Source organism: Euprymna scolopes, chromosome 13 (genome assembly GCF_053919585.1).
Source record: "Euprymna scolopes isolate OS-2025 chromosome 13, ASM5391958v1, whole genome shotgun sequence".
NCBI classification, from domain to species: Eukaryota; Metazoa; Mollusca; class Cephalopoda; order Sepiida; family Sepiolidae; genus Euprymna; species Euprymna scolopes.
Genome location: NC_136494.1, coordinates 106,608,004 through 106,618,864, shown reverse-complemented (window position 1 = coordinate 106,618,864; position 10,861 = coordinate 106,608,004). Strand labels below are relative to the sequence as shown.

The window sequence follows — 10,861 nt, the reverse complement described above, 5'->3', positions numbered from 1 at the left end:
CTCGAAATTTGATATACAGGGTACTGAGATTTAGAAAAATCGATGTGATCGGCTTTTGGCCAGAAATTTGGCGATTAAGGGATTAAAGTTCAACGATTTGACCTTTGAGAACTCTACCAAACTCCTCCTACAATTTTGGGTCTACGCACTTGAAATTTTAGATATAAGTTCCTTGGACATGGGCCTAACTTAATAACTTGATTTGAGCCCAAAACAATAAATTTTAAGGGGTCATAATAGGGGTAAAATTAAAAAAAAAATTGACCTCTGCGGTCTCTTCCAAATTACTCAGACAATTTCTGGTCTAAGTATTTGAAATTTTACATAAAGCGTATTCAGAGATAGGGCAAGCTTTTCCATCAGTTTGGATCGAAAATCTTTAGTTACCAATATATAAATGTATGTATGTATGTATGTTTGCACGTCTGCCTTAAACTTTCAATAGAAGCGACGTATTTTACCAAGATCAGTATCGTTTTAAAGTTCTACCTTTCATACGACAAATATCGAAAAATTGGCTAAAAAGATTAATATCTTCCCCTTCAACTAGGCACTTTTCTACAGGGGGGGGTCACTTTTTTCGCCGCTATTTTTGAAAGTCATCCTCTCCTTTAGATTGTCTAGCCTTAATTTTAAAAAATATCGCTTCCGGTTTGGCGGTGGTCGTAACAGCATAAACGTTAGGTTTTACTCCGTTCTTTTCCTCCTTTGCGGTACGGGTTCGAGCCTGCCTTCCTGCTACCACTTTTTTTTTTGCTCAACATACACATCCAAACACCCGGGCAACGTCGGGCTGAAATGCTAGTATATATATATATATATATATATATATATATATATATATATATATATATATACTAGTAGTTTCTCCCGGTTTCGTTCAGGCCCTATGTACTATTCATAAGTTTATGTGCATATGTATATATTAAAAACTTTGGATATGCACGGTAATGCTTTTCTATATAATAGGCTTCCTTAACTACCATAGAGAAATGTTGGTAGAGACCGCAGATGCCAATTTACTGTAAATTTGACCCCAATTTTGCTCCATTAACATTTACTGCTTTGAGCGCCAATCAAATTAAAATGTCTGACCCATGTCCAAGTAACCTACATCAAACATTTCAAGTGTTTAGACCCAAAATTGGCCGGGGAATTTGGTAGAGTCTGTTATGGTCAACTCTGAAACTTTGTAGATCTTGTCAGCTAAATCTTCGCCCAAAAACTTATTAAAAGGCTTGATGCATGTTTGAATACCCTTTATGTAAAATTTCAAATGTTTAGACCCAAAATTGGTTTAATAGTTTACTACTGATCGCAGAATTAAAATCTGTTGAACTTTGACCTCTTGAATGCCAAATCTCCAGCAAAAGAAAACAAAAAAAAAACCGACTAAAAGCTTGCCCTATGTCTGAATACACTTTATGTAAAATTTTAAATGTTTAGACTAGAAATTTGCAGAGTAATTTAGTAGAGGCCGCAGAGGTCAATTTTTTGTAAAACTTGAACCTCAGTTATGACCCCTAAACATTTTTAGTTTTGGGCTAAAATCAAATTATAATGTAAGATCCATGTCCAAGTACTTATATCTAAAATTTCAAGTGTTTATGCCCTAATTGTAGATTTAGTAGATTAAAAAATATTTTCTCAAATCGCAATCCCCCTTCTGTAGACAGAAAATTGATAGAGTTATTTGGTAGGGAAGTGTACACACATAGACAGACACACACACTGCCATTTTCACATTTTTAGATATACTAGCAGTTGAGTCCAGCTTTGCCTGGGCCGTATGTACTGTTCATAACTTAATGTGCATATGTACAGATATATATTACAAAGTTTGACTCATGTCTAGGTAACCTACATCTAAAATTTCAAGTGTTTAGACCCAAAATTAGCGGAGGAGTTTGGTAGAGTCTGGAAAGGTCAATTCTTTCAACTTTGACCTTTTGGCAGCCAAATTTTCGCCCATAAATTGACTAAAAAGCTTGCTGCATGTCTGAATACCTATTATGTAAAATTTTAAATGTTTAGACACAAAATTGCTGAATAGTTTGCTAGATACCGCATTTGACTCGTTGGTAACCAAATATTCGGCCATAAAGCTTGTTCTATGTCTGAATACACTGTATGTAAAATTTAAAATGTTTAAACCAAAAATTGACTAAGAGGTCAATTTTTTTTAATTTGACCCCAATTTTTACCCTTTAACATTTATTGTTTTGGGCTCAAATCAAATTAAAAAGTTTGACCCATGTCCAAGAAACCTAAATCTAAAATTTAAACTATTTAGACCTAAAATTGGCGGAGGAGTTTGGTAGAGTGTTCAAATGTCAAATCGTTGAACTCTGACCACTTGACAGCCAAATTTCTGGCCGGAAACCGATGAAAAAAATTTCTCCAATCTCAATACCCTTTATGTCTCATCTCGAGTCTCTAAAGTGAAAATTGACAGATACAGAGACAATTTCACTTTTATAGATATACTAGCATTCCAGCCCGGCGTTGCCCGAGTGTTTTGAGGTGTATGCTGAGCAAAAAAAAAAAAAAAAAAGTAAAAAAAAAGGTCAATTTTTTTTTACTTTGACCCCTATTATGACCCCTTAAAATTTATTGTTTTAGGCTCCAATCAAGTTATTAAGTTAAATCCATGTCCAAGGAACCTATATCTAAAATTTCAAGTGTTTAGACCCCAAATTGTAAGAAGAGTTTGGTAGAGTTCTCAAAGGTCAAATCGTTGAACTTTGACTCCTTAATCGCCAAATTTCTGGCCGAAAAGCAATCACATCGATTTTCCCAAATCTCAGTACTCTGTATATCAAATTTCGAGTCTGTAGACTAACAATTAGCAGAGTTATTGCGTAGGGAAATGTACACACACAGACAGACAGACACTTTCACTTTTATAGATATATAGATAGATAGATAGATAGATATATAGTCATCCACATACAGTACTGTCTCGCTGTTTCACAGCTCATCAGTGCGGCTAGACAAGCAACTACCTCAAGCCAGGATCGAAACCATAGCTTCATTTGTATATTACTTCCCAATATACTCAACCTAAGATAGGGAGCATTATAATCATCGACAAACAGTACTGTTTCGCTATTTCACAGCTCATCAGTGCGGCTAGACAAACAACTACCTGAAGCCAACTATAAGTTTCGTATTTATTATTATAGAGCCACAGTCTATTCATCAATCCTATTTACTTGCTTCCCCACAAGAGCAGAGTTAGACACAAGGTCGGTTTTTAATGAGGGGAAAATCCAGCTCCCCCAAAAGGGGCATTCTATTGATTTTTATAGTAGGTATTTTAAAAGTTAAAACAATATAATTTCGGTGCCATCAGCTAAAATCGAAATCAAAACATATAAAGTTCCAACCTTAGTCGTTAAATTTAAGAAGTTAGCTAGAAATGACGTCATAACGTTAAAATTTGAGATGGTAACAAACAAATTTAGACTTTTAGTATATATGCACACACACACACACACACACACACACACACACACACACACACACACACACACACACACACACACACACACGCACGCGCGTTTTATTAACTATTTGCTCATATATATATATATATATATATATATATATATCTTCTATCTATATATCTATAAAAGTGAACGTGTCTGTGTGTGTGTGTGTGTCTGTGTACATTTCCCTATGCAATAACTCTGTCAATTTTTAGTCTACAGACTCGAAATTTGATATACAGGGTACTGAGATTTGGAAAAAATCGATGTGATCGGGTTTCGGCCAGAAATTTCGCTGTTAAGGTGTCAAAGTTAAACGATCTGACCTTTGAGAACTCTACCAAACTCCTCTGACAATTTTGGGTCTAAACACTTGACATTTTAGATATTGGTTCCTTGGACATGAATTAAACTTATTAACTTGATTTGAGCCCAAAACAATAAATATTAAGGGGTCATAATAAGGGTGAAAGTTAAAAAAATTAGTGTATTTTTTTTTTTGCTCTGCATACACATCCAAACACCCGGGCAAGCCGGGCACCCATTGCTAGTATATCTATAGAAGTGAAAGTGTCTGTATGTGTGTCTGTGTACATTTCCCTACGCAATAATTCTGTCAATTTTTAGTCTATAGACTCGAAATTTGATATACAGGGTACTGAGATTTGGGAAAATCGATGTGATCGGTTTTCGGCCAGAAATTTCACTGTTAAGGGGACAAAGTTCAACGATTTGACCTTTGAGAACTCAACCAAACGCCTTCGACAATTTTGGGTCTAAACACTGGAAATTTTAGATATAGGTTCCTTGGACATGGATCTAACTTAATAATTCGATTTGAGCATAAAACAATATATATTAAGGGGTCATAATAAGGGTCAAAGTTAAAAAAATTACCGTATTTTTTTTTGCTCAGCATACACCTCTAAATACCCGGGTAACGCCGGGCCAAAATGCAAGTATATCTATAAAATGAACTTGTCTGTTCGCCTGTGTGTGTGTGTGTGTGTGTGTGTCTGTTTGTCTGTCTGTGTACATTTCTCTACGCAATAACTCTGTCAATTTTTAGTCTACAGACTCGAAATTAGATATACAGGGTACTGAGATTTGGAAAAAATCGATGTGATCGGTTTTCGGACAGAAATTTTCGCTGTTAAGAGGTCAAAATTTAACGATTTGATCTTTGAGAACTCTACCAATCTCTTCCGATAATTTTGTGTCTAAACACTTGAAATTTTAGATATAGGTTCCTTGGACATGGATCTAACTTAATAACTTGATTGGAGCCCAAAACAATAAATTTTAAGGGGTCATAATAGGGGGCAAAAGTTTAAAAAAATAGCCCTTTTTTTTTTTTTTTTTGCTCAGCATACACCTCACAACACACAGGCAACGCTGGGCTGAAATGCTAGTATATTTATAAAAGTGAACGTGTCTGTGTGTCTGTCTGTGTGCCTGTCTGTGTGTCTGTGTATATTTCCCTACGCAATAACTCTGTCAATTTATAGTCCGCAGACTCGAAATTTGATATACAGAGTACTGAGATTTGGGAAAATCGATGTGATCGGTTTTCGGCCAGAATATTGGCTGTTCAACGATTTGAACTTTGAGAACTCTACCAAACTCCACCGACAATTTTGGGTCTAAACACTTGAAATTTTAGATATAGGTTCCTTGGACATGGATCTAACTTAATAACTTGATTTGAGCCCAAAACAATAAATTTTAAGGAGTCATAATAGGGGTCAAAGTTTAAAAAATTGACCGCTTTTTTTTTTTTTTGCTCAGCATGCACCTCAAAACACCCGGGCAACGTCGGGCACCCATGCTAGTATATCTATAGAGGTGAACATGTCTGTCTGTGCGTGTATGTGTGTGTGTCTGTGTACATTTCCCTACGCAATAATTCTGTCAATTTTTAGTCTACAGACTCGAAATTTGATATACAGGTACTGAGATGTGATGTGATCCGTTTTCGGCGAGAAATTTCGCTGTTAAGGAGTCAAAGTTCAACGATTTGACCTTTGAGAACTCTACCAAACTCCTCCGACAATTTTGGGTCTAAACACTTGAAATTTTAGATACAGGTTCCTTGGACATAGATCTAACTTAATAACTCGATTTGAGCCCCAAACAATAAATGTAAAGGGGTCATAATAGGGGTCAAATTAAAAAAAAATTACCTCTGCAGTCTATACCAAATTACTCAGACAATTTCTGGTCTAAACATTTGAAATTTTACATAAAGGGTATTCACAGATAGGGCAAGCTTTTTTATCGGTTTGCGGCGAAAATTTTTAGTATATATAATAATATATAAATGTATGTATGCATGTATGTTTGCATGTCTTCCTAAAACTTTCGACAGAGGCGACGGATTTTTACAAGATCAGTATCATTCTGCAGTTCGACCTTTTAGATGACAAATATCGAAAAATTGGCTAAAATCATTAATAACTTCACTTTCAACTGGCCACTTTTCTACAGTGGTCGCTTTTTTCGCCGATATTTTTGAAAGTCATCCTCTCCTTTCGATTGTCTAGCCTTAATTTTAAAACAATCTCAATTCCTGTTTGGCGGTGGTAGTAACCGCATACAGGTCAGGTTTTCCCCCGTTCTTTTCTTCCTTCGCGATACAGGTTCGAGCCTGCCTTCCTAATACCACTTTTCTTTTTTGCTCAACAGACACATCCAAACACCCGGGCAACGCCGGGTTGAAATGCTAGTATATATATATATATATATATATATATATATATATATATATATATATATATATATATATATATATATATATATATATATATAATGGGATTCCAACATTTACTTACATTAATGCGATTCCAGCGAAAGACGCAACGCACATCCATTGATTAACAAATCAATCTTCACTTTCAATCAACATAATTTTTTTCTGATGCTTTTTTTTGTGGATTTATTTATTTTTTTACCCTTTTTAATGTCGGACACTAAAAGTAAAACATAAAAAATGGAGGTTAAAGAAAATGGCGGTAATAACAATCAACGACCAGAAAACATTTGTTGGCCGTTTTTATTAGTAATTTTACCAGATTGTTGACAAAACGATTTTCTATTTGTTTCCTTCGTGTACATTCCGCCGGAACAGGACACCATTTTCCACATAATTTCCCTATGGTTAACCGAATTTCGCCTATGAGTAAAACTTTAAAAAAATTGGACAATCATTTTTTTTTTTTACATGCGTCCATTAAAACTATTATTTACAAACTTATGCGCAATAGACCGACAGGCAGATACGCCCGGTGTATATAAAGAATAAATTACTGGCGATGAAAACGTTATGTAACAAACTGATAAAGTGCTATTTCAAACTTAAACGTAACATAGCGACGGACAAACCGACAAAATGATATTTAAAACTTATGCGTGACATAGCGACAGAAAAATCATCAAAATGACATTTCAAAAAACTTAATCATGACAGAACAAATGGGCGAACTAACAAAATTACTGTTCTCAGCTTGATTGTAATTTTCACAACATTTCGGTTGACTTTCTTTGGATGTATCTTGCTGAACTCGGGAATCTTTCTGTTGAACTGCGAATTCTTTAAATTAAATAATCGGTTCTGTTAAAAAGTCCGTGCAGATTCCTGAGTTTGACAAAATGATTTTCAAGTACGGCAAGATACAAAAAAGAAGGTCGGAGTTTACATCGGCCGAAATGTTGTGAAAATAACACTCAAAGTAAAAAGTCATAGCCTGAAGAATACAAAAGACACGAATCTTTACGATTATATAAAAAAGGCACTTTATCTGTGTGAGTTCGTACCTATGGACTCCAAAATGGCTGTGCCAATTAAATAAAAAAATGACACAAATGTATTTGGTGCGTCTGGGAGTGTTCTTATATATGTTTTGTGTCAGAATACCCCCAATAAATATCGAAAATCGATAATCGAATAAATCTGACTGAAGAAGAAAGTTCAATTTTAACCCAAGTTAACACTTTCATACAGCCTAACATCACAAATGCATTTGAGAAGTTGTATCACCGTACGAGCAGGAATGAAATCAACAAGTAGGTTCTTTGATTGAACAATGCACGTTCGAAATGAATGCTTCTTTTTAGAGGACAATTGAACGAGGATACTTTATTTTTGTATTTTAAACTTTAATTTAAGCCATTGTATGTATATATTGTATGTATATATTTCATTCATATATATATATATAATTCATATTTCATTCATATATATATATAATATATTATTGTATTATAATAATTTAATTCATATATATATATATATATATATATATATATATATATATATATATGTATATATGTGTGTGTGTGTGTGTGTGTGTGTGTGTGTGTGGACGTAACTCATAAGCTGCTTACTGATTTTTCCTTTTGATTGATTTCATTCAATCTGTGCGGTTTGTGATGAAAATGGTAATTTAAATTTTAGAAACTTTATAGTGACACCCTAACGGACTAAAATAGTCTCTGATAGATATGCATGGACGCATCTGTGAATTACCAAGAAAGAAAAAAAAAAAAAGAAAAGAATTAATTGGTGATCACATCGTGTCTAGAACCTTATTTTGACCAAATGTAAATGGTATTCCAAGAATGAGGTTACCTCAATAATGCTTGTTTTCCTTATCGACGTTATCGATATGGACCGATTAGATCCTTGTTATTCTCAAAATGTAAAACATTACCTCCTACTCTTCTTGTTGCCTGAACACTTGTGCATTGTTTTTGGCATTATACGTCGAAATGATCAGTAATCGCTTTATAGCACGGATTAAAAAAAAAATTAAATACACTGTACCTACACGATGTGCTTGTGTGGATCAGTCGAGATTTGATGCAATGAACGTAAAATTATGTTACTTTCCAATAAAGTAAAAAATTTCACAACATTTCCGGCCAATGTAAAAGGATTCCCATTCGTTTGAAACGATAGTTAAATGGAGTTAGTTAACTAGTGTGAAAATTCATATAAAAATAAGACAACTAAATTCCCAAGATAACAGATCCAGTCCAATTACGCTCAAGACGAGAACACAGCGTGACCTTACGTTCCATCATCATACAGACATTACACGGACATATTCACGCTGATAAACATATAGATATAGATTCTAATACGCATGACTTATTACATCCTAAACTTGATAACTAATGCTTTACAAACATGAGTGACCTTAGCGATGACAACAAGTGTAGGATCTGCCACACAGAAGTACAGAGTGTGGACCACCTGACATCCAGCTGTAAGCTTCAGGTGGAGGACGGCTACTAAACAATGAGACACTCAGCAGCAGGCTCCTTCAGTCTTAGACAGACTATGGATACCCACGAAGGATGGCTGGCGCGTGAAAGTTTTGTGGCAGGAGGTGCGCAATCTCCAACCACATCTCTCCTGAGACGACATTGTTAAATACCAGTGGCAAGTGAAGTACAGGACGACTGGAAACAAATGCCGAGATAAGCGGAGAGCACATACAGCGCTTAGAATTCCCAAATAGTCACCCATTTGGTACTAACCAGGCTCAACGTTGCTTAACTTCGGTGATCTGACGAGAACCGGTGTGTCAACGCGATTATGCCGCATACTAGAGAGTGTGTAAATAATATCCACTCGACGATCTGTAAAAAGTTGAACATCGAATGGAGCAGCAAGTCTTGGGAACAGAAAGAACATTCATAAATAAGTCATACACCATCTACTGTGACTATGAAAATTCTACAGCTACGTACCTAGAAAACGGAGCTATTGAGCCTGACATAGTAATATGGGACAGGAAAGAGAAAGAAGCAACCTTAGTAGAAGTTAGTGTCCTCAATGATGCTGGGTAAACAGAGTTAAGAGGCAAAAGATAACGAAATAACAAGGTCTTATGTACGAGATTAAATGAAATTGGAATCTTAGGAAGATCTTCATCATTCCAGTAATTATAGGAGCAATTGAACTCACGAAACATAATTTTAAAAACTACATTGGAAATATACCCGGTGAACGAAGAGCAAGAGAGAATCTTAAGTAGATCTCTTAGTTGGAGTGTCTGAAATAGCGGGTGAATGTCTAACATCCGGTAGAATGCTCCATCCTCATCAAAAACAAAATAATAAAAAAATAAAAAAAGAGGACTGCATGGATTTAGTGACAAAGTAAAAACTCAATAAATTCTTCCAAATTTCAAACTCGTGGATCAATGGATGAATATGTTAATTAAAATAATTACATTCATGTTCTAAATTTTTATGACTTTTTTCTTTCTTGGACTTTCTTTCTCTTCAAATCTTTCTTGGATTTCATGTATTAAATCCATTTTACCTTCTGTTTCTCGTACAGTTGGTTCTATCTAAACACTTTCTCATACCTGAGTCTATTCTCTATCTTTGCAAACCTGCTATCAGACTATGAATTGCCTACTGCTGTCATATTTGGGCAGGTGAATCTTTGCTCCATTGCCACATTTCACAGGGTTCTTGATAAAGTGCAGAAACGTATCTGCAATTTAATTGCCCCTCCCCACCATATCTTCTTCTCTGTACCTCTCTCTCACAGACTTGATGTAACAAACAATAAAACGAATTTACTCAGAAGTTTCAAGAGGTTATTTTTGGCAAATATCTTAAGTCCGTACAAAAAAAGATATTTACTAAAGAAAACTCCCAATTTTTATAAAACATCCCCTCTTACATGAATGGTATACTAAGTCCGTTAGCGCAAAAAATATTAAAATAAACAATAAAACGACTTAGTTGCGATTATTTTGGGCAAATTCTTAGACTGAGATTTTTTTCAACTGTGTCACTTTTTTATTTTTAACCTTTGTAAAATAAATAAATAAATAAATAAGTAAATAAATTGATTTCTTTATTATTGAAATAAAAACAAAACGAATATAGTCAACCGAGAGATTTTTTTAAATAAAATTTTACAAGTGAACTTTTTTAAAATTTGAATTATTTTAACACAACAACAAGGTAACACTAGGCAATCTTTTTTTAAAAAGTAGAATCAATCCCTGGTGACTAAAGCAATGTTTCCAATCTCGTGTGCCTCTTTTTGGGGAACTAGTTTTCCTCATATTTAAAACAGTGTTTAACTGCTCTCGAGGAGAGGCAAGTAAATAACTATTATTTATTTATTTTAATTCTTTTCTTTTCTTCTTTTCTTTAATAATATAGCATAAAGTTCCGTTTTATGATAACGCGACTCTGGTTCATTTCTTAAAAAAAAAAATAAATAAATAAAAAGAAAGAAGGCCAATGTGCGCTGCTTGTCCAACCTGCAAAGAGTGTTTATTCCGAAAGCGGTTCTTAACATAGGGAGGTTGAAAATAAGAAAATGCCTTTAGGAATTACCA

At 34.5% G+C, this 10,861-nt stretch overlaps 1 pseudogene; it reads right to left on the bottom strand.

The window, feature by feature from the left end:
• Window positions 1-8,984: 8,984 nt before the first annotated feature.
• LOC145292418 (5S ribosomal RNA) lies at window positions 8,985-9,101 on the bottom strand (annotated as a pseudogene).
• Between the last annotated feature and the right edge of the window lie 1,760 nt (window positions 9,102-10,861).